This window comes from Mus caroli, unplaced genomic scaffold (assembly GCF_978045245.1).
Source record: "Mus caroli unplaced genomic scaffold, Mus_caroli_1 scaffold_12, whole genome shotgun sequence".
Taxonomy (NCBI): domain Eukaryota; kingdom Metazoa; phylum Chordata; class Mammalia; order Rodentia; family Muridae; genus Mus; species Mus caroli.
In genome coordinates, this window is record NW_028227267.1 from 121,478,371 (window position 1) to 121,498,973 (window position 20,603).

Consider the following 20,603-nt stretch of genomic DNA (forward strand, 5'->3'; position numbering starts at 1 on the left):
ATAGACTTTTAAATTCAACCATTATGTCTTTTTAAAAAGATGTATTGAGAGGAAGAGAGACAGAGAGACAGAGACAAAGATGCACAGATATGAAGTTCGGAGGACAATTTTTCCACACCATGTAGCCCCTGAAGATGGAAGTCAGGTCTCAGGCATAGTGACAAGTAACTTTATGCAATGAGACAATGTTATTCTAAACCTAACAATAATAACACCATGCATTCTGGAATGAAAAACTGATAGCTTACATTTATTATATATTTAATATATTAAGTTTTGTTTAGACATTTTATAAGTTTTAAGTCACATAATCCTCATAACCACTTTGTGAAGGATGTAGCATTACTATTATCCTAATATTTATTGTGTAGGTGAGGAAATTAAGGGACAGTCAGCTTTAAATACAAGATCATTCTTAAGTAGCAGAGCTAGAAGCTGACATGAAGTACTATTCTCACAAGCTTGAGCTCTCAACTGCTGCACTGTTCTCTCCCCATATTAGCAACAACAAAAACAAAATCTAATAAAAAAATACTAAGCCCTTACCTACCTATGCACAGCATTGTTTTTAAAGTTGGTTTCCTGTTCAAAATGATCCAATTGAAAAGAACACGGTAGCAACCAGAATGGACTTCTTAAAAATATCTCCTAGGACCAACATAGGAACCACAAAATGAATAAATTATAATTTAAAATACCCTGAGACATAAAATATTACAGGCTTGGATATATGATATAAACCAAAGTAAATGCAATTCATATTAACATTAGTATTTACCACTTATAGATAGCAAAGAAGAAAACCACCGGTCCCCGTATCTGTGATCTCAACTTGTCCAGGCATGTGGTTTATTGTATACACACACACACACACACACACACACACACACACACACACACACACAGAAGAGAGAGAGAGAGAGAGAAACAGAACCATTCCTTTCCTTACTTTCCTTACTGTCTTCCATGTTACCCTAGTGGACCAGAACAGCACTTTTGAACAAAGAAAGGATGAAATCCAGAATACTGCATCATTTAGACAACACCTAACAAAATATGTAACAATTATAAGAATCTAAAACTAGGCAAGTCTGCCCATTATATTTTAGAAATAGCAATGAAGTGACTTCTAAACTATGCCAAGTTTGGGGTGCTAGTTTGGCCTGAGTTCTCACTGACCTACTGTGTGTTACACAGTCACATGACCCTTTGGCACCTAGTGTTTGACAGATACTTTTTAATAAAATTGGCTTTTACTTTTCCTCCCAGTGGTCACAGTATATTTATACTATAATCATCCCTCGTCAACATTTCTATCAAAAGCATTGAGATAACTGACAAAGGTCAAATAGTGTTTTCTGTCTCTATAAAATTAATTATCCTCTGGAGACAGACTCTGGATAAGCAAAGATTTCTGAGCAAAAAGTATAATTGGAGACAATTTGTCTATACACAGCAAAGTTGGATTCTTTCAAACTACTCAAGTAAGACACAGCCAAAGCATTTAGTTGTACTTGCTGTGTCTTCAAATAATGAGATACCAACATTTTAAAACTAGAAGAGACATCAGTGGAAAATAATGAACCTAAGTTTCTTGTAACCCAAGCTACTTGTGTGTCCCAGATATGTATAATAAAGAACATATCTCAGTTTTTGTTTATGGTTTCATCATAATTACTTAAAGCTTCTCAATTCTGAATGTCTTGTTTTCATAAATCAGTGTATCATAATCTTATATCTTTGCCTTTCTGGTAGCTTCCACCCACATACTCAATCCTCTCTAAGAACTATTCATCCCTACTGCAGTGTTCCTAAGGCTAGGCAGCAAATATCCAGATCTTCACTGTGCTGTCTGTACAAACATGGATTCTTTCTAGATCCTATATCACAACTAACAATAAGAAATTATGGAGCTGATTTGGGACATGTCATTTATGTATTATTACGCAAATATTATAGGATACATACATGGTGCACTATTGTGTCATTGTATGAGAGCCATCAGACAAGTCATACCCTTCAAGTGGATGATGTTTTGATGGTCCCACTGCAAACAACAAAAGATATGACTCTGTTGAATTAAATAATTAATAAATAAATTCCGACAGTGGGTTTGCTACCCATCTCAATGTTTTATATTTCCTAATGAAAGAGACACACTCAGCCTTTATATTTTATATGCCTTACACAGCACAATAGCTAGGGCACTGACTAACCTCCACTACCTCCTACTAATAATTCCTAGCTACTACTTAATATATTTTGTGTTCTATCTTGGCTGCCCTAGACCCAGTTGGGCAGCCCTATGGGCCACTTTCTCCAGGCTCCTTCACATGGAATCTATGCCTCTCTGTCCTTTACTATTCTCAGGTATGGCATCTTTCCTCTATTCTACATTCTTCCAGCTTGGAGGATCTCTCTTCTCTGTCCTCCTCCTCTTCCCACATCTGGGAATCCTAAAATCCTGCCTGTCTGTCCTCTCCAGCTATTGGCTGTTGGCATCTTTTTTTACCAATCAGAACTAACTGGGGGTAGAATCCCAGAAGCTATGTGCAAATGTATTTGTACAAACAGTTTTTGGGGGAACATAATTAGCATTAGAATAGAAGCAGTTACATGACTCCAGAGATAGGAAATGGTAACTTAGGAGAGTGGCCTCAGTCTAAGGTGATAGGAAAGAAAAACATTCTGGTCTTGGAATTTTAGTTTGACCTGGGCTCTGATGAACTGAAATCTTCATAGCAAAGGAGGAAAAGTAAAGATGTGACGTGAGGTATAAAGCCAAATAAAACTGTATGTTATCCACTCTGTGGCAATCTTCCCCATTGTCATCTCAGTCTGCTGTAATTTCTCATTGTCTATTGTGATGTGAAGGAAAATATCACATTTCCATGGAAAATGCAGTGCATAGCTGTATGCCTGTTGTCAAGATCTGGAGTGACAACAGCGGTAGTGATCTCTAGTGAGAGCAGAAGTTGTGGGGAAAATTCTACAATATCTTATGTCTGAGCTAGTTCTTCAGCACACTGAACAAGACAGAGAGAAGGGATGTTTCTTGTTTCTAAGGAAAAGTAGTTGGTGATATGTCTAAGGGTGCTAATCTCTGATCATGAATGTAATAATGGCTTATTAGACTAGCTAAACATTTATTGTACAACATGAAAGCCATTCCTAAGTGATTAGTGGCTTACACAAATGGGTAATTATTATTATCTTCTACACAATGAAATAACTACTCCCTGTATTCATTCTCACTATGTAGATATTTTGAGATCTATGACCAAATTTAAAACCTACAATTATCCCGAGTACCATTTTTTCTAAATTATTGATAGCTATACACATTGTAAGATGAAAGTCATATTTCTTATTGCTCAATATATGGAATTGCTTTGACATTCAGTTTGTGTGTGCTGCATCTACGCAATATATCTCTGTGTCCATGAGGCTTTTTTTTGGGGGGGGTACTTATTTCATTTACATTTCCAATGCTATCCCAAAAGTCCCCCACACACTCCCCCACCCACTCCCCTACCCACCCACTCCCACTTCTTGGCCCTGGCATTTCCCTGTACTGAGGCATATAAAGTTTGCAAGACCAATGGGCCTCTCTTTCCACTGATGGCCTGCTAGGCCATCTTCTGATTCATATGCAGCTAGAGACATGAGCTCTGGGGGGTGGGGGGGTGGGTATTGGTTAGTTCATATTGTTGTTCCACCTATAGGATTGCAGATCTCTTCAGCTCCTTGGGTACTTTCTCTAGATCCTCCATTGGAGGCCCTGTGATACATCCAATAGCTGTCTGTGAGCATCCACTTCTGTGTTTGCCAGGTCCCGGCATAGTCTCACAAGAGACAGCCATATCTGGGTCCTTCCATGAGGCCTTTTTAAAAGCAGACACTTGGAGTGAATTCTGATTTCTTTATAGTTTAACATTACCTTGTTCCCATAAAAGAGGATGAGGAAACAGAAGAAAACAAAGTATATATATATATATGATGCTTCTAATGGGGGGGGGTGTGAAATAGTTGAAACTAAACTTAAGAACTCTTCAGAAAGAAGATAAAAGAGGCCACATTTTTGTGAGATGAACAACCTACCATATTAGCAGGTGTAACAATTCTCTGATGATAGTGTTCCACTATGAATTGGACTGTGAAAAGATTTGACAATAATGGATGGCATAGCATGAAATATTTTTGTGTGAAATTTGTTTTTAAAAAATGATAAAAAGTTGTAAAGAAAATATCTAATAAAAACAAAAAAAAATATTTTGGCTTAACAAAATTAGTGAAAAACATCAGTACATGTTAACCTATTGTATTATATCTTATACATATTATACAGTAAAGATAAGTGATACATTTTAAAAAACAAAGTTCATATTAATCCTAAACAATCTCAGAATGTATTGGTTCTCAAAATCCATTTGATGGCTTAAAAAATATCAGCATAAATGCAAGACAAATTGACAAAGGTGATCAAAATTATCTTCTATTATGTGATGTCACAAATCTTGTAAATGCTGGCAGCAAACATAATCAATGATAGTTGCAGATGGAAATAGAAAGAGGAGGAAAAAGTAGATAGAGGGAGACAGAAACTAACATAGATACTACGGATTGCTATATTTACAATAGATTAATTTTTTTCTCATTTTCAGTTTCAAAAGTCCCAAAGAAACATTCTAGTTGGCTTTGTTAGATAAGGAATCCATTCTTGTTCCAGTTAACTTTGGTCATACAAGAAAATAGGCATGTCCACTATACCCAGCGGTTGCTTTAAAAGGGAAAGAAAGCTGGATATCAAGCCAGGGGATATCCAGTGTGGTCTTAGGGCCAAGATCCACTAATCCTGGGAAATTTTCTATCAGAATTAATTCCTGGTGTGTTGAGAAAGATAATCTTCAATTACATGCAGCTTTTGTTGATGGTGGTGTTCTTTTTTTATTTTGTTCTATCAAATTTGTATTATTTCTTTTAACTCATTGTTCTCTCAACTGAAGTTCCCCTCCCTCCACTCCTTCTAGCTAACCTCCACCTCCCCACATCCCACACTCCTCCATTTTCCTTCATAAAAGAGCAGGCCTCACAGGGCTATCCATTGAACATAGTCTATCAAGTCTAGCTGCATATGTAGCTGAGGATGGCCTAGTCGGTCACCAATGGGAGGAAAGGCCCTTGGTCCTGTAAAGGTTCTATGCCCCAGTATAGAGAAATAACAGGGTCAGGAATTGGGACTGGGTGAGTTGGGGAGCAGGGGGAGGGGGAAAGGGAGAGGGTAGGGGATTTTCAGAGGGGAAACTAGAAAAGGGAATAACATTTGAAATGCAAAAATTATCTAATTAAAAAGAAAAAAGAAAAGACAAGCAACACCCTTAAAAGTATCAAATAGGAAAAAAAAGATTCTATAAGACTGGCACACGGTTAGATGAGTCAATCCAGCTGAAGGTTCCTATAAACAAGCAAAAGAGTCAGAGACACCTCTACTCTCACTTTCAGGAATCCCACAAGAACACCAAGCTTCACAACCATAACTTATATGCAGAGAACCATGCTCAAATCCCTATAGACTCCATGGTTGCTGCTTCAGTCTCTGTGAGCCACTATGACCCCTGCTTAGTTGATTCTGTAGGCCTTGTTATTCTGATCCCTGACTCCGCCCCCCCACCCCCCACCCCCCATTCAAGGTGTTCTTCAAGCTCTGCCTAATGTTTGGCTCTTTGTTCCTGTCAGTTGTTGGATAAAGCCTCTCTGACAATTATTGGACTAGGCACCCGTCTATGTCTGTGTAACCGGGCAAAACTTCCAGTGGATGGACATCACCTCAGCCACAAAACCTTTGATCTACCATTTATCCTGCCTGCAATAGGTGCTGGGTAATGGCTGTGCAAAACTTATGGGAGTGGCCAAGCAATAACTGCTCCAACTTGAGACTCCAGCCATGAGAGGAAACCCAAACCAGACACTGCCTGGATGGCGTAAACCAGAGGCTGAACAGCCCAGAGAACTAGAATAGAACCAAACATAACTGGTTAAAAAAAAGCGAATGAAATGATTCCATTACCTTTGTAATGAGATCAAAGTAAATGGTAAGTTGATTGACAGCAGCAATTTAAGAGGTCTCAGAAAACAGATTTGTGGAAAATGTAAATATTTTCTCCAGAGATTATCAAAAGATGGCTGGGCAAATGGGCCATTAAATTCATAAAAATACCTGCCTCTGCTACATAAGAACCTGAACTGTCCAGGAGTCAAAAATTCATGTTTCAGTAGAAATTCTAGTGCATTCGAAAATTATTCTGAGTAAACTCATATACACCTTTCTTTGTGCATATTTATGTTTAGCATTATTGTTTAGGGATGTGGATGCTGAATCATTATGTACCAAAAAGGGGGCTTGTGGTGTTCTCCAGGATTTTTTGGCTTACTGAACACATTCCTGCTTCTACCACTAGAGGGCACAAATAAAGCTGGCTTGAAGAAAAACAGGATTTGAAAATGACAACATTCCTATTAGGGAGGCTGAGTTTGTACACTTAGATGTGTGTGTTTTCTTTAAATCAGAAGAAAAATCACACATTCACACTTAAGCATGTATCTCCATTCTTTTCTCTCTCAAACTCTCACAAAAAAAAGTGTGTACATTTGAAAGGAGCAAGAAGCACAAATTACTCATAAGAATGCAGAGTATATTAAATGATAGAAGTTAAATAAATGATCATCAAAAACAGAAAAACATATAAGATACTGTCCCAGCTACAGTTTCCTTAAAAACATATTCCTATTTGTCTGATCTACAGTGAGAACTGTAGAGTCAATAGTTTTTGTTTTTTGTTTTTTCTTTTTGTTTTGTTGTTGTTGTTGTTGTTTTAGAGTAAAGTTTTTTACTTTATTGTAATGTTTTTTCTGTACTTTGCCTTAAACGTATTTTCACATTTCTTATTTGCACATACACATGTTTACATACACACAATATATTCTGAAGTTTAAACACTATGAGTACAATACAGATTATACATCCATGTATAAGTCACAGAATAAACTAACTACACAGAACAGGCAATTATAAGTCTTTAATATAGGGCTCCATTTTAAATGCATTTTTAATTAAAAGAAAAACACAAAATATTAATAACATCTAAAACTTACTGTGTGCTCCATGATGCACATTGCTTTAAATAATTTCTTTTTATTTAAAGTGGATTATGTTAATGGATTTTTATTAGATATTTTCCTTATTTACATTTCAAATGTTATCCCCTTTCCTAGTTTCCCCTCCAAAAACCCCCTATCCCACCCCCACCCCTGTCCCCCTGCTCACCAACCCACCCACTCCAGCTCCCATCCTGGCATTCCCCTACACTGGGGCATCAAGCCTCTCAGAGAATTGTTATGCTAGGCTCCTGTCTGTAAGTATAACTGAGTATTGTTAATAGTGTCAGGGTTGGTTCTCGCCCATGGGATGGGTCTGAAGTTGGGCCAGTCATTCGTTGGCCATTCCCTTGGTCTCTGCTCTATTTTTGTCCCTGAGCTCTTGGAGGCAGGACAAACTTGGTTTGAAGGTTTTGTAAATAGGTTGCTGTTCTTATTTCTCTCTCTCCTGAGAGTCCTGTCTGGCTATAGGACGTGACCACTTTAGGCTTCTTATCCCTCACTGCTATGAGTCTCAACTAGAGTCACCCTCTTAGACTCACTCCATCCCAGATCTCTGGCCCATCTTAGAGATGACCCCCTCTTTGTCCCCTCCTTGTTATTTAGCTTCTGTGGGTCCCAGAAACTGAACCACCAATCAAAGAGCATATATTGGTATGGGAGAGGGGAGCCTTCTCCGCAGGAAAAAAGGGGAGGGGTAATTGGGATGGGAGAAGAGTTTGTGAGTGGGCCTGGGGGGTGGAAAGCTGAATAAATAAATAAATAAATAAATAAATAAATAAATAAATAAGGAAAAAAGAAAAAATACAAGATGTGGTTTTGTTGCTATCTTCACAGAGTGGTGCACCAGAGTTACAACTGGAGAGTATCTTCATCTTCAACAGCTCATTTTAGCTTTTAAAAATAAAAGGAGAGAGGGGGATGGGAGGCCTAGATTCTTCCTAATAAGCAAATGATTCTCAATCTTGTCAGCTTGAGTGTCTGGCAAGCTCTCATACCTGCAATCACATTAGATCACTGCCTTGATTTGTTTACATCTATTTTATAAAGCCCTTTGCAGAGCCAACAATCATACCAAAAATAAAACCAAAACAGCATGTAGTTTACTGAGATGCCTTTAAGGGCAGAGAAAGGATACCTAGCCAGATGATGTAATTTAATTTTGGTGTCTATGAAAGTGGAAAATAAACTACTGGGAACAGAAAAGTAATGTCAAAATGTAAAATATTGATTGCCCTCAGTTTTTTGAGACTTCTCTAAAACTCCAATCTTAAAAATTATAAACTAGGAGATATAGATTTTCAGTCACTCAGAACAGTCTTTCCCAACGTCTTTTTTTAAAAGCACTTTAAAACATTTAGATTCATTTTTATTATGTGTGTTTGTGTCTGCTTGTGTAGTGATATGTGAACATGTGCAGTGCCCATGGAGGTACTATAGCTGGAGTTACTAACCCTTGTGAGCTACCCAACGTGAGTGCTGAAAACTGAATCAGGTATCCCACAAGAACAATGTGTGCACTTAAACTGCCAAGCCATTTCTCCATTAAAATGTATGTCTTTTAATTTCTTAACAGATGATTTATTAAACCATATATGCCTTCCATAGGAACAAATCTGGCCCTTATTGCAAAGTTATACTAAGAACATATCTCCTTTTCTGATCCAGTTTTTTAACTCTTGAGATGCCAAAAGAGTCCATTGTTATATATAAAATACAATTAGGTTACTGATAGACAGTTATGAGCATCCACCTATAGCAAGAATTATTTTGAAGAATTACATAGTTCTGGTGAACTGAGCCAGAGTTTATCTCTTCTTCCATTCAAATTCTGTCAAGCAGTGTCTCCTATAGAATAACCCTTCAGTATTGAAGGCATTCACAGGAGCTGATGAGCTGCCTCCAAATATAATAGTATATTTTCTTTACTTTTGACTTACATATATGTGGTATGATATATGTATTTTAATATATTAATGTATTAGTAACTAGTAATGATGGTACCAAAAACATATCCAATGAAACTGTGATAGGTATGATATCTGCAACTAATCATAAATATCAACTACAACATACTTCTAATTCACTCTCGACCAAAAAAGAACAGGAGCCTGTGCCCTGAGCAGAGAGACCTTGGGCACTGGCACTGCACCCAGTCCCACAACACCCAAAGGAAGATCCACTCCCAGGTGCTCTAACACACCCAGGATCACAGGATCACAGAGGAAGCTCAACTCCAGTAAATCAGACACACTCAGGAACATTGGAGCTCTGACACACTCAAGATCACAGCTAAGGCCACAACATATTTCCCAACACCCAGCATAACTGAAACCCACATAGGAACCAAGAAAATGCAAAACCCCACCCAGCCAGAGGCACTGGTTTCTGCCAGCTTGCACCTGTGCCCAGAGCAAACACAGGGCTAAGGCTCCCCACCCACCCCAGAAAAACCCAAAGAAAGCTTGACTCCCAGGAGCTCTAACACAACAGGATCTGAAGATCTTGGTCATACCAGGATTTCAGGATCCCAGAGGCAGCTTGACTTCCAGGAGCTCTGACACACCTAGGACCTCAAGATCACAGGATCCCAGAATCACAGGATCACAGAAACATCTGAACTCTGAGGAGTTCTGGCACAACCAGGATCACAGGAGGAAGAGGCTCCAGTCAGAGACAGCAAGGGAAGGTAGCACTAGAGATAACAAGAGGCAAGCACTAAAACATAAGCAACAGAAACCAAGGCCACTTAGCATTATCAGAACCCAGTTCTCCCACCACAGCAAATCATGGATACTCTATCACACCAGAAAAGCAAGATTGGGGTTTAAAATCACATCTCATGGTGATGATAGAGGACTTTAATAAGGATATAAATAAGTCGGGCGTGGTGGTGCATGCCTTTGATCTCAGCACTCAGGAGCCAGAGGCAGGCAGATTTCTGAGTTCGAGGCCACTGGTCTACAAAGTGAGTTCCAGGACAGCCAGGGCTATATTGAGAAACCCTGTCTCGAAAAACAAAACACAAAACAAAAAACCAAAACCAAAACAAACAAACAAACAAAAAACCAAGGGTATAAATAACTCCCTTAAAGAAATACAGGAGAACACAGGTAAAAAAGCCCTTAATGAGGAAACACAAAGACCCTTGAAAGAATTGAGCAAAACCATCCAGGATCTAAAAATGGAAATAGAAACAAAAAAGAAATCACAAAGAGAGAAAACCCTGGAGATAGAAAACCTAGGAAAGAGATCAGGTGTCACAGATGCAAGCATCACCAACAGAATACAAGAGATAGAAGAGAGAATCTCAGGGGCAGAAGATACCATAGAAAACACTGACACAACAGTCCATGAAAATGCAAAATGCAAAAAGCTCCTAACCCAAAACATCCAGGAAATCCAGAATACAATGAAAAGACCAAAGCTAAGAATAATAGGAATAGAAGAGGGAGATTTCTAGTTCAAAGGCCCAGAAAATATCTTCAACAAAATCATGTATGAAAACTACACTAACCTAAATAAAAAGATGGCTATAAATGTAAAGAAACTTACAGAACACCAAATAAAGTGAACCAGAAAAGAAAATCCTCCTGTCACATAACATCCAAAACACCAAATGTACAGAACGGTAAAAAAATATTAAAATCTGCCAGGGGAAAAAGTCAAGTAACATATTAAGGCAGACCTATTAGAATTACACCAGAGATCTCACCAGAGACTATAAAAGCCAGAAGATCCTGGGCAGATGTCATACAGACCCTAAGAGAACACAAATGCCAGTCTAGGCTACTATACCCAGCAAAACTCTAAATTAATACAGATGGAGAAACCAAGATATTCCATGACAAAAACAAATTTACACAGTATCTTTCCAAAAATCCAGGTGTACAAAGGATAGTAGATGGAAAACTCCAACACAAGGAGGGAAACTATACCATAGAAAAAGCAAGAAAGTAATGTTCTTTCAACAAACCCAAAAGAAGATAGCCACACAAACATAATTCCACCTCTAACAACAAAAATAACAGGACGTAACAATCAATTTTCCTTAATATCTCTTAACATCAATGGACTCAATTCCCCAAATAAAAAGACAGACTAACAGACGAGATATATAAACACAACTTAATATAAATAAATAAATTTAAAAATAGAGTCAACAAGGAAAGAAAAGAAAAGAAAAGAAAAGAAAAGAAAAGAAAAGAAAAGAAAAGAAAAGAAAAGAAAAGAAAAGAAAAGAAAAGAAAAGAATGTTCAATATCCCTAGTCATTAGGAAAATGCAAACAAAACAACCCTGAGATTCTACCCCACACCAGTCAGAATGGCTAAGATCAAAAACTCAGGTGACAGTATAGAGGCTGGAAAAGATGTGGAGAAAGAGGAACACTCCTCCATTGCTGGTGAGATTGCAAGCTGGTACAACCACTCTGGAACTAAGTCTGGTGTGGTTCCTCAGAAAATTGGACATAGTATTCTGATCATGTTTACTCTCAATGTCTCTATATTCTCTCAGGGACATTTTCACATTTCCACATCCCTACTACGTTTCTTCTTTTTAAAATAACCATTGACTGTAATTTGTGTTATACTTCACACTTCTGGGTATGGGACCATTCCTGGAACATGGTTGACTTACTAAGAATCACACCTTAAAAGAAAATTGAATTTCTTTCCCTGAGAAACTATCAATAATCAATAGCTCCTTGATTAAGGGTGTGACTCTGAATCCCTTCTCCACACTATAGTGTTGACTGGCTTGATTTTGTGCAGGTCTTGTACAGGCAGCCACAGCTATTGTGAGTTCATAAGTATAGTAATCCTGTCATGCTTAGAAGATACTGTTTCACTCTAGTCCTCCCTGACCTCTGGTTCTTGCAATAATCCTGGTCCACTTTTTGGCAGTATTCTCTAAGCCTTGAGGGTAGGGGATATGATATACATGTCTGATTTCTGGCTAAGGACTCTACAGACATGTATTCACTGTATCCTAAACAATTGCTACCTAAACTCTTAAATAAGCTCATAGCCATTTAAACTGCAAAACTGTCATAGTGTGTGCATAGGCTATGCTACACCACAGAGTTCCTCAACCTTGCTTAGCATTCAGCTCACTGAGGCACCCACACTTTACAGAATCATTTGCACAATTTCATAGACATGAACACATGCAAGCCTAAATTAAGAAAACTGAGCCCAGCATAGAATCATAATTTCTTTTTTTTCTTTTTTTAATATTTTTATTACGTATTTTCCTCAATTACATTTCCAATGCTATCCCAAAAGTCCCCCATACCCTCCCCCCCACTTCCCTATAATTATGTCTGGAATAATTCACTGTTTGGTTCCCTGAATAACAACTGGCAGCACACATTTATGAATTACAATCTATATTATATATACATAATACAACTATAATATATGTATATATAATATGTAATATATCAAACATTATATATTAGTATATGTATTTATTATAGTTCATAACATATTTTAAGATATACTTTAAAGTAACCATGTCTTCTGGATATAACATGAATGTTGCACATATGAACTCAACTCAGCAGAGGTTATCTATCCAACATTAAGCCAGTAGATGGGAGAGGAGTTATCAATTATGCCTAGTGGAGGAACTATGGCAGTTGATGGCTTGCTGATGGAAGGAAGGAAATTTATCTTTCTTTGGGAATGTGTTCACTAATAGGTTTCCCATACCACAGTGAATGACCCCACACCCATGCCCATATGGACAGCACCAATTGGACTCAATGGTTTAAAATACTAATACTAAGAAAATTTAAATGAGAACATGAATTTAGTGGGGAGACAGGTCAAGTATTGTCAAGAGCATCAGGAGAATAGCAAAGTAGCTAAGATCAAGACACGTTCTTTTAATGCTATATGAATTCTCAAAAATATTATAAAATGATTATTCCAAATACTTTGTTAATAGAATCCCTAAAGCACTCCATTAGTTTTTGTTACTTCTTGAGTCATAATTTGAATAATCTCTGGGTGAGATGATAAATTTTGGCTTTTAATGTTACTAGAGTATTCACTCTACAGGGAAAAATACCAATTTCCATCCCCACATTTTTGGATCACGTGTTTTTCTGAGTGCAGCATTTATATTATGATAACTTTTATGAAATGCTCTATGAAGCATTGTCCATTCCTCTTGATAAGCTTACACCACAAACATCACATGCAATGGTCTTCCGGCACTTTCCTCTGATGGAATAGAGAAAAGAGAGGAAAGGGATGAGGCTTCTAGAAGTATCTAAATCTATGTCAACTTATTTCAAGGATGATTTTTGTTAAAATTTGAATGAAATGAATGAATTTGAAAGAGAAATGAAACATCTTTACAGTAAAAAAAATCAAGGCAGAAATCATTGTTGTAAAATATTTCCTGTTTATTTTCAATACTGCTCTATTTATACCCCAGAACTGTATATAAACAAGAGATGGTCATAGACCAATATAACAGAATTCAAGTGAAGGTTTTTCTTCCCAGACATGTCAAGTTAACAAGATCTGTAGTCTGTGCACAGCACATGTTGCTTAGACTGGTTCTAGTTACTCTTAGTAACCTTTTCTGTTCTAAGCAACTAGCTGATAAAAGTTAATGATGATAAAACATTGTGTGATATTAGGACCAATGTCACAAAGGACAAAATCTAAAACAGCCACTAATCAACTGTGACCTGATATCATATCTACCCAAATGATGACAGCAAATATTGTTTGTATTTGTTAAAGTGTTTAAATGGGATAATATAATTCCCTTGGTCATTTACCAAATGCTTTTGAGATTGCCTCTATGACTGCATTATAATGTAATAAAGACCATGCAGAAAGATATTCCCTGATGAGTTGATATTACTAATGATATCAGAACTGTTTTGAATCATTAAACTCCCAGGATTCTTGACTTCAGGACACACCATGCAGATTTATACAAAATGTACAAAAATCACATTTTTTGTACAACCTATTTAGATTTTGGAAATTCAAATAATGTAGCACAGGATCTTGAGTGTTAGGCAGAAAGGCACCAGCTCTAAATGAGTCCCAGAAAGGGCAGAGAAGCCAAAGCTCATTAATTTACATTTGGGGCTGTGGTCTGGTACTTCCCCATTGGAAACTGATTCTCATTTTGAATTTTAGCAGGCAAAGAACTTACGGGTGTTAATTGTTCTGTATGTTAGGTCACACTTACAGATAACTTTTTATAAGCATTCACGGCATAAAGAATAAATATTTTTCAAAGATTGGTCAAAGTCCAAAATGCAGCAAATTCTTTATGCCTGAAAATTGTGTGATAGACAATTCTTTGCTTGCTAATGTGACTTAAAGTATTTTTCCAAGTTCACAGGCTCAGAGACAATACATCAAAAGTCATTGTATCAACAATGAAATATTTATGTCACTTTAAATGTTCATTTGTCTTTTCTCTAATTACTCTGTATAATTTTATATTTAAGTTCAATACAACTTAGAGGAGAGAAAGGTTTTAACATTTTGTACTTAGAATTTGGTTAAGGAATCAGAATTGCTTTTGTGAAAAAAATTATAAAATCTCCTAAGCATGCTGACTATAAAAAATTTCAATCAACATTTAATATATCTTCTATGTACTCAAATTTTTTTCTTTATTTGTAGTTGTTTAAATTCTTTTTTAAAACAATTTTATTAGATATTTTCTTCATTTACATTTCAAATGCTATCCCAAAAGTCCCCTATACACTCCAGCCACCCTGCTCCCCAACTCACCACTCCGGCTTCCTAGCCCTGCCATTCCCTGTACTGGGGCATATGATCTTCACAAGACCAAGGGCCTCTCCTCCCATTGATGACTGATGAGGCCATCCTCTGCTACATATACAATAAAGAAAAATTTACATGTCTAAAAAAAAGACTAACATTAATGTAAATACATCTATATCATCTCTAAGCATGATGACTTTGGCTCTGGATTTTCCATGTGTCCACTATTCTCACAGTCATCATACTACAACTCAACCTATCATGTTGTATAGGAATATTCACTATATCCTTAATTCTACTGATTTATTGAACAGGAAAATTCATTGAGTAAGGAAAGAGGATGGTTAACAACTTAAGTGTAAATGTAGAGTTTTTTTCTCATGCTGATGGTGAGGTGTTTGTCTTACTCACATATTTTCCTCAGAGTGTCTTCAAAGTATTCTTCCATCAAAGTAAATGATTATCAAAGTTTTCAAATTTAGGAATACTTAGAAAAAAAAGGAAGAATTTTTGGTGAGTACAACTTAGGGAAGTAGGGTGAAGCAGTATTTTGTAGATAGAGACTAGGGACCCCTAAAACAAACAAACAAACAAACAAACAAATAAATAAATAAATAAATAACTCAGCAGAGCTTAGGACTACCTACAGGTAATTATTTAGCTATAGGCTGATATTGATGCTGAGGTTAGTGAAACTGACCTGGTTGGAGTTTACAATTTAGAAACAATTTTTAAGGGGACATAAATAAAAGACCCTAATAGTCAGTAGTAAGACTTTGAGTGCTATGATTCAGAAAGCAAAGCAAACAAAACTTCTCTTTTATCTCTTTTGTGTTTTAAAAGGGTTTTCAATGAACTTACACTACTTTAAAACTCCTTTTTAAATGAGGTGACTGAGCAAAGGGGAAAGTGTGATTACAAAATTCAATTGTTTTTGAGGTTTTATTATTTATGATATAGCACCAAGGGACAGTTCACTATAGTACTAATTTCAAGCCCTTAGATGTATTATGTTGTAATGACTTGTTGCATGTCATTGAGAAACTTAAACCCATACAGAAATACCGGTTGTGGGATCTATTGATGGCCTACTGCTACGAGGTAAAACACCCAAATATAACTGTGACCCTATTATCTCATATTTTCTGAGCAATATCTAGTATCTGAAGCCTTATCTTAAAAGCTATATCCTAAAAAATAATAAATCATATTAATGCTCAAATGTATGTGGAAGGTGAGCTGGACTCCACATTCTGCCATTTGACTTCAAGAAAGGGAGAGGGGACTCCAGAAAATCAAATAACCCCATTTAAAGATGGGGCACAGAGTGAACAAAGAATTCTCAACTGAGGAATACCAAAGGGCTGAGAAGCACCTGAAAAAATGTTCAACATCCTTAATCATCAGGGAAATGCAAATCAAAACAACCCTGAGATTCTACCTCAAACCAGTCAGAATGGCTAAGATCAAAAATTCAGGTGACATCAGATGCTGGCAAGGATGTGGAGAAAGAGGAACACTCCTCCATTGCTGGTGGGATTGCAAGCTGCTACAACCACTCTGGAAATCAGTCTGGAAGTTCCTTAGAAAATTGGACATAGTTCTACTGGAAGATCCACCAATACCTCTCCTGGGCATATACCCAGAAGATGTTCCAACTGATAATAAGGACACATGCTCCACTATATTCATAGCAGCCTTATTTATAATATCCAGAAACTGGAAAGAACCCAGAGGTTCCTCAACAGAGGAATAGATACAGAAAATGTGGTACATTTACACAATGGAGTACTACTCAGCTACTAAAAACATGAATTTATGAGATTCCTAGGCAAATGGATGGATCTGGAGGATATCATCCTGAGTGAGGTAACCCAATCAAAAAAGAACACACATGATATGTATTCACTGATAAGTGGATATTAGCCCAGAAACTTAGAATACCAAAGATACAATTTGCAAAACACATGAAACTCAAGAAGGAAGACCAAAATGGGGATACTTCGTTCCTTCTTAGAATGGGGAACAAAATACCCATGGAAGAAGTTACAGAGACAAAGTTCAAAGCTGAGAGGGAAGGAAGGAACTTCCAGAGACTGCCCCACCTGGGGATCCATCCCATAAACAACCACCAAACCCAGACACTATTGCATATGCCATCAAGATTTTGCTGACAGGACCCTGATATAGCTGTCTCTTGTGAGGCTATGCCAGTGTCTGACAAATACAGAAGTGGATGCTCACAGTCATCTATTGGATGGATCACAGGGCCCCCAATGGAGGAGCTAGAGAAAGTACCCAAGGAGCTAAAGGGATCTGCAACCCTAAAGGAGGAACAACAATATGAACTAACCAGTACCCCCCCACACACACAGATCTTGCGTCTCTAGTTGCATATGTAGCAAAGGATGGCCTAGTAGGCTGTCAATGGGAGGAGAGGCCCTTGGTCTTGTGAAGATTATATACCCTAGTACCAAGGAATGCTAGGGCCAGGAAGCAGGAGTGGGTGGGTTGGGGAGCAGAGTGAGGGGAGGTTATAGGGGGCTTTGGGGATAGCATTTGAAATGTAAATGAAGAGAACAAAAATTGTTTTGGGGAAAAATAGGAAAAAAGAGAAAAAAGTGGAAAAAATGAGGAAAAAAAAGGGGGGAAAGAGCCAAGTGAAATAGTGACCCATGTTTGTATACAGCACTTGTATTACTTATGCAGCAAATGTATGACCATAATTTCATGGGTGGTTAGTTCACTGGGTCACAAAACAATCTTCCAATACATTATTAGCCTATTATACTGAGACATTATACAAGAAATATAATTTCCTGGGATTCTCACTCTTCAATATAATTGTGACCTCACAATGGACACTTTAACCATTCCCAACATAAAGCAAACTACTGGTACTTGTAGCTCATCCTTCCACACAGTTATGGGTGGGAATGTTGGTTCCTCACTTCTGAAAATGAAAGTAGTGATTTTATTTACCAAGCCTGATTTACTATTGCCAAAGACAGTGTGTCATTTCACTGGAAATGTAAGACCTGCCAAAAGCTCTTAACAGCATAAAAATTTCATGGAGTAACTCTACAATGAGCCTCCTGTTTTGGAGTTAAGGTTTTATTTACTTGTGGGTTCCAGATCTAAGCTCTAACACATCCCTTGATACTGATGCTACCCTAAATTCATAGGTTTGTGTCCTAGCAGTTAAAACAATAGAGTGTCACTATAACTGAGTTCAGGGTAATTACAGAGAGGAACATGTACAAATATCATTAAACTCGTCAAGCCCTTAATGATTGCATTAACCTGCCACAACCACGTGCTACATGGTGACTAGTTCAAACTATAGGTTCACTTTCTCATAGTTAAGAGGTTCAAGCCAAAGGACAAGTCTGGATTTTTCTGAGTACCCCAACTACTACTGTGAGTTAATCATCTTGCCTCTGTCTCCACACATTCTTCCCTCTTCATGGTTTGGTCATGATCTTGCAAGAACAATGTCACATTGAGTGAAAGCCCATGCTGAGGACCCACTTAACTCAATATTCGCTCTCAGCTACAAATACAACTACCATCTAGCATTCGAGGATTTTAACTTCAACCATGAATTTAGAGGGAGTTGACTCTAACCTGTAATACTGGAGTCAAAGAATTTTCTAGGACTCAGAGATGTATTCTGTGAGTAACTAAACCCTCACCTCCAAAATAACTATTTTTAGAGTTATGCCATCCTCTGCTATACCTATAATTTTTATATCTCTTTTTAAAATGCCTAAACAGTACATTTTATTCTTGGAGCTTACCTTTCTGCAGTGATGTAGAAAATGTATTGACATGTTAATCTACTAATGTCTCAAGTTCTGCTGAACATTTAATTTTAAAGATGTGAGGGGGCTGATCCAGAGGTCTGTTTTTGGCTGCTTGGAGAGCTACTTTTTGACTTTCTACGTGACTTCATTCTCCTCCCACATGGTGGCAGACCCAAGTCTCTGCTCACATCAGGCAGTGTGCAGCTTTAGTGCAGCTGCTTGGAGCTAAGAGGTCCCAGCTTTTTTTCATTCCAAGTATCTTAGCTTGAGGTTTTCTTATAAAATGAAGTGATTAACTGATTCAGAGACATCTCAAAGAAGACAAAGCTTTTTTGGGTGTGCCTGACACTTTCTAAAGTTGGAAACAGCCTGGAAGAGAGAGAAATAGAATCAGAGAGAAGGGAACTAATCTCCAAGGTTAGCTACTGCACTGCTGATAAAGAACAAGAAGGAACCAGAATTATATATATAGATATCCCCAGATGTCATGTGTATTTTTTTTCAGTTGATACTGATAGCAACTGATCTGTTGAAAATTATATCAACAAAAATTTTGGGGCTGGGGATATAACTCAGTGGTTAAAAGCACTGGCCATGTGAGAATAAGGAACCTGAGAACCCATGCAAATTTCAAGCAGGAATGAAATCCTAACATGGAGATTGGGAATATTCAGAGCAAGCTGGCTAGTTAGTTTGGCCAAATCAGCAAGTTGCCTGTGCAGTGATACTTAGAGTCTCAATACGTAAGGGAAAGAATTAAAGAGGAAAGCATCAAATGTCAATTTCTGGCCTTTATGTGCATGTATGCTCACATGCATACTTGAATATGAATTTTTAAAAAAGATAGCAAGACCCTGAGTCTTGGCTCACAAGGTCTGGATTACATCTGTTTCCTGCATGGCTTTGAAAAAAGTCTTCACCTTCTTTGGGACCCTTTTCCATTTTTCACACAGTAATAATGACCTCACCCCTGTCTATTTTACAGTTTTGTATGAATCAGATAAGATAGAGTAAATGAAATGATGTTATCCATTAGCATTCTGAAAAGAATGTTGTTTCACTGTGTATTTCTGAAAAGACTTTAATTAGTGCTATATAGTTTTCTATTTATTTTCTTGCATGTTAATCAGTCTAAAATAAGGAACAAATAGGTCAAGATTGTAATTATCAGCCAAACCTCATCAGCAGGCTAAAGATGAGGGTAGAGCCAGCCTTCTCCAGCCTATGCATTCAGGATATTTAACAGGGGCACCCTGATCAGCAAATTTTTGTGCCATTTTATAGAAGTGAGTCCATTGATGTTTAGATATATTAATAAATAAGGATTATTAGTTCCTGTTATTTTGTTGTTGTTGTTGTTGGTACTCTGTGTGTGTGTGTGTGTGTGTGTGTGTGTGTGTGTGTGTGTGTGAGAGAGAGAGAGAGAGAGAGAGAGAGAGAGAGAGATCCTCTTCTATTAGGGTTGCTGTGAAATGATTAATTTCTTGTGTTTTCTTGGGTGTCATTACCCTTTTTGTGTTGGAGTTTTCCTTCTAGTATCTTCTGTAGGGCTGAATTAGTAGACAGATATTGTTTAAATTTGGTGTCATGGAATATCTTGGTTTTTTCATCTATGGTGATTGAGAGTTTTGTTGGTATAGCAGTCTTGGCCAGCATCTCTGGTCTCTTAGGGTCTGTAAGACATCTGTACAGGATCATCTGGCTTTTAGGGTCTCTGTTGAGAAGTCAACTGTAATTCTGATAGACCTGACATGAGGGAGGCTCTCAGGACTCAATGCCAGTGACCTCAGCTGAAATGTCTAACAGTGGGGATTTAGAACCTGAGGAGACCACCTCCAGTAGCCATACAGGACCCCCAGTGGAGGGATGGG

At 37.5% G+C, this 20,603-nt stretch overlaps 1 protein-coding gene and 1 long non-coding RNA gene across 6 annotated transcripts in view; both read right to left on the bottom strand.

The window, feature by feature from the left end:
• Fgf14 (fibroblast growth factor 14) overlaps nt 1-20,603 on the bottom strand; it is a 700,985-nt gene that overhangs the window by 432,601 nt on the left and 247,781 nt on the right. The gene's annotated exons all lie outside the window — the stretch shown is intronic.
• Nucleotides 381-9,877, bottom strand: LOC115029235 (uncharacterized). The gene is made up of 3 exons (XR_003834789.2): nt 9,671-9,877; nt 1,969-2,047; nt 381-648 (listed from the first exon to the last, which is right to left on the bottom strand). It is a non-coding gene; the product is annotated as an uncharacterized LOC115029235 (long non-coding RNA).